This window comes from Belonocnema kinseyi, chromosome 5 (genome assembly GCF_010883055.1).
Source record: "Belonocnema kinseyi isolate 2016_QV_RU_SX_M_011 chromosome 5, B_treatae_v1, whole genome shotgun sequence".
NCBI lineage: Eukaryota > Metazoa > Arthropoda > Insecta > Hymenoptera > Cynipidae > Belonocnema > Belonocnema kinseyi.
The window spans coordinates 58,947,248-58,952,092 of record NC_046661.1 but is presented as its reverse complement, the minus strand read 5'-3'; the positions used below and the strand labels follow the sequence as shown (position 1 = coordinate 58,952,092).

General features: G+C 32.0%; 1 protein-coding gene across 6 annotated transcripts in view; it reads right to left on the bottom strand.

Moving 5' to 3' along the window:
• LOC117173985 overlaps window positions 1–4,294 on the bottom strand; it is a 76,452-nt gene extending 72,158 nt beyond the window's left edge. For 5 of the 6 annotated variants that reach the window (XM_033362663.1, XM_033362665.1, XM_033362660.1 and 2 more), the window contains exon 1: window positions 4,174–4,294. The gene's annotated coding sequence lies outside the window, so the exon portion shown is untranslated. Of the gene's footprint in view, window positions 1–4,162 lie in introns of all 6 variants that reach the window. The other variant, XM_033362661.1, reaches the window with a different exon arrangement.
• Window positions 4,295–4,845: the final 551 nt, after the last annotated feature.

Here is a 4,845-nt window from a genome sequence, read left to right as displayed (position 1 = left end):
AGGGAGCTCTTCTTAATATTTTGACACCAAAATCATGTCGATACACCTTACCGACTGCGAGTAAAGCCACCCACGCTTTAACTTGACAGACTGTATAACTCTAGTTTGTTTAGTTATATTACTTTGCGGCAGGGTATTGTGTTGATTATTATGAGTTTCTTTTTTTATTTGGTATCGATCATTCGCATTTCTAGTCGAGCTTTCTTGATTTGCATGATTAGGATTTCGCTTTTAAATATTATCTTATACTCGTCCATTTACATAATTTTGTGAAGGGGTGTTTCCATTGTTTTGATGGCGGGAGTTATAATTATTTTGAAAAGCATTTGGCCGTAGATAACGCCCTTAAGATTGATCATTATATATATCTCTATTACGATCATTAAAATCTGAGTACGAACCACGATTTTGCGAATTTTCGTAATCAAAATTTGATCGATTTTTATTGTTGAAAGAATAATTTCTTTGATTAGCGCTGTTGTTTGGATTAAAATATTCTTGATTTTGAAAATTCTGACGTGGATAATTATTAGATGCCAGACCTGAATAATAATTATTTCCAAATCTATCATTATCCTTTCTCATGTATTGATCATTACTTCGATCACGTGATAAATTATTTGATTTAAAGCTAGAATTTCTAAAATCTTCATTCTCATAATTTGGAAGCATTTCTTGATTTTGATAAGAATTTTCGAAACTACTTCCATCTTCCTTATAATTTCTCATATTTCGTTTATCGGGATTAAATATACCAAAATCATTTTGCTGATAAACGCTATCTTTACGAGGATCATAACCTCCCATGCAATTTATTGAGCCTGCCTGATCTAAAGTTTCTAATAGTTCTATAAATTTTTCGAATGTTTTAATATCGCGAATTAAATATGCTATGCCAATTTCTTCTGAAAAATGTCTTGATAATCTAGAAACGATTTCACGCTCAGATGGAGGTGGTATTAAATCTTTAGCGTTATTTTTCATTTTAGTGGCGTATGCCGATTTTGATAATCTTCCTTGATAATAACCGTATTGAAGATCAGTACTAATTTGAAAACGAATATTATCATTCCAGAATTTTGAAATTAATTTTTCTCTGCATGTAAATTCATTTTCATTTGGGGTAGCTACGAGATTCCACCAGTCTCTATCAATACCTTCTAAGCACGAATATACTACAAAATTGAAATCGTCCCTTCTAACATCAATCGCCTTAATATATTTATTAAAATCGCTAAAAAAAACATCATAGGTCTTTCTTTTCCTGATCCTGAAAATTTCAGTACTGGATAATTTTTAAGCCATAACCATATTCCTATCAATTTTTCTTTCTAATAAATCTTGACGATCTTCAATATTTTGAAAACGCTTCCGATTGTTAATATTTGTAACAATTAACTCTTCCTGTTCCGTCATAACTTCTTCCGTTTTCTTTTTAAGTGTACATACATTTTGTTCGACATTGATTATTTCTTCTTGTAAAATCCTATCTTGTTGATCAAAATTTTCAATTTGCATTTCTACACCATCATCTATTCTTTTTACTAAGGAGGTTGCGACAGACAATTCTTTTTTCCGTATCTACCTCAAATTCACGTCGCTTAATTTTTTTCCTTTTCACCAAACGTGATAAAGTATTTTGTGATAATACTGATTTGTTTACGTCATTTTGTAATTTTTCCAGAGTGGCCATTAATTGGTCCGTCTCTGCAATTTCAGATTCATAATCGCTTGGATCAGAATTGTTTTGCGCCATCAAATTATTTTTCGTACCTAAATTATCCTGTACCTTAGAATAATTTTGTGAATTTAAGTTAATAAGTTCAGGTGCGAATTCAGGTCGGCACCCAGAGCAGGTGGGTTGGCCCAAAGTCGAACCGACTTTGGCCCGCCGTAGATCGGCAGTCAAAGTTGGGCCACCTTTTATATTTATAAGATACTTTTGTCGGCCCAACCTAAACAGCCAACGTTGGCAGACAACGTGGGACCGACTGTTGGCCCGAACATGGACCAATCATCAGGGCAACTATGGAAAATCTTTCGTTAACGAGTAACGCCGACTACCGTCCCAACTCTGGGTCAAAGTCGGCCCGGAGATTGGCATAAAGGGATTTAAAAATTCTGAAGAAGTTAGGTCGACTATTTGCCTAACAATGGCCCAAACATGGATCAACCATCAGGGCAACTATGGGACATCTTTCGTTAACGAGTAACGCCGACTACCGGTTTAAAATATTTGAGAAGAATTAAAAAAAGCAAAAGAATTTTCAAAAGATTTTAGAGACTTTAAAATACTTTTTATGAGCCCAAGAGATTTTTAGTTATTTTAAGGAATTTTGTGACATTTTAATGGATTTAAAATGGTTTCAAAATGAGTAGAGGAATTAAAAATTTTAGAAAGCATTTTAAATGATTTTAAAAAAATGAAAAGAGTTTAAGGATTTTCATATAATTCAAAAATATTTTTAAGTATTTGAACAGACTTTCAGGAATTTCAAAGGATTTAACCGGAGTTATTTGATTTTGAAAATTTTTAGATTTATAAACGAATTTTAAAAGATTTCAAAATATTTAAGAGTTCAAGATATTTTTAAAGAATTTAAGAGATTTTAAGTAATTTTGAAGATTTTTTGAGGAATTTCAGTGGAATTTAAATTACTTTAAGATTTTAAAGAAATTTTAAAATATAAATAATGTTATTGGATTCTTTAAAGTCTGTTAAATATCTTGAAATCTTTGAAAATTTGTAGAAATCCTTTGACTTCTAATGGACTTCTTAATTGATATATTGATTTTTTAAATCTTTCAAAATATCTTAAAATATTTCTTAATTTATTTTAAATCTTGTTTAATCACATAAAATATTCGAAAATAATTTGCAATATTTTAAAAATCTGAAATCCTATTACATATATTATTATCAGCGTAGCAATATTTTGTATAGAATGGTTCACAGAAATTTGCAGACGGCCATGCACAGCTGTCGATTATATTTCAGATTTTTTGTAATACTTCCAGCTAGGTTAGCCGAGAGGCTTTATGCGTTAGGAATTAGAAATGCGAAACTTATAGGGTTCGAGCCTCAAGGCGAATAAAAATTTGCATAGCGTGCGATTATAAACAGTGTAGTGATTGTATTATATTTATTAAACTACCCATCGTATTTTCTACTATAATATTAGTTCTATAAAATTTAATGGATATTTTTTTCCGTGTAATTGCCATAGTTGGCCCGATTTTGGTAATAGGTATTGTACCAATAGTCGGCTAACATGGTCGGGCCAAAGTTATAATTTCGCTGTTGGGCCGACTTCTAGTAGTTATGGTTGGGCCAGTCATGGTAGGCAATAGAAAATTTGCACCTGGGTAAGTAGATCTTATTTTTAGAACAAAATTTCCTACTAAAATTTTAAATCCTAAAGAAAAACAACAAAAATCATAGATTGTGGATTCACTCGAGGGAGAGATGATTGCGCCTTTAAGCAATAAATTAAATATATTTTTAAGTAATTACACAAGTATTAAAAAATATTCAAATAGGATTTTCCTCCAATATTAAACGAAAAGAAACTAAAACTTTCTTCGCTCAACCAGGTCTTTATCATATGATTAATTTCAAAGTCGTTACAAATTCTTTTCTGGGTCCATTTTTATAAAAATTCAAAGTAAAATGCCCATATAAATTTCAATAGCTAGTTCAACCATGCACAACGAGGTTTCTTCATCATATGATAAAGTGCAAAGTCGTTACAATAAAAGTTGCACACACTATTTTTTCATTCATTTAAAATCCCCGCACTAAAATGCAAACATGCATAACGAGGTCTCCACATAAATGCAGAGTACATGTTCTTCGAAACTCAGATATTTATTTAATAGAAAAAACTCCTTTCAAAACTTCCTGACGTCTCAGTACACATGCGTACTGAAACGTCAGGAAGTTTTGAAAGGAGTTTTTTCTATAAAAAAAATATCTGAGTTTCGAAGAACATGTTTTTTTGACTCATATTTATTTTTTCGATTTACGATTGGACCGTAAGACATAAATAATTTGAAATCTACGATTTGAAATCAATAAATATCAACGGTCGATGAAAGGATTGATTTGTTTCATCAAATCATTTTACAATAATTTATAAAAAAATAAAAAAATGTAAATTACCAAAAACTTACGTATAACTATCCAAATTTTGATGAATTTGGATAGTTTAGTTGACGGAAGTTTGCAATAAGAGGGCAGCGTCCTTTTTGAATGAGGCTTCCTCAATTAAAACTCTGTCTTTAATGTCCTGGTAATTCAAGGAAAGAAACGCAGAGAGCAAAGAGACCTGGTACCGGTATCGCAATCATTTTATAGATTGCATTGGTCCCAAGCTACTCCCACTTATTAGCTGATGGCGCGCGCAATCGATCGTATGATCGAATGATTTCGTGAATCATCCCTTAGCTTTACCTGGCTGTTCACTTTTGAGTCAGGAGCGTACCAACATAAATATTCGCCCGTAACTTTATTATTAAATTCTAATTTATGTTAATAGAACGGAATGTCTCTGTGAGCGGGGGTTAAGCGTGGGGTAAGCGTGGAGTAAGCGTGGGGAAGACGTGGTTCAAGATTTGGTCTATATTCACTCAGGGTCGTCCCATGTTTATCCTATTATTGTGAACAATGGCTTAAGCATGGCTAATACCATGATTCGACCACGGTCGGACATGACTAGATTTGAATTGAACTTTGGCAAAATTTTCGAAGATTGACACAATCTATTAAATGTTCCTCACTTTTTAGAAAGGATTGGTGTGAAATTTTTTAGGAAAGCCATAATTTACTCAATTTTTCTCGATTTT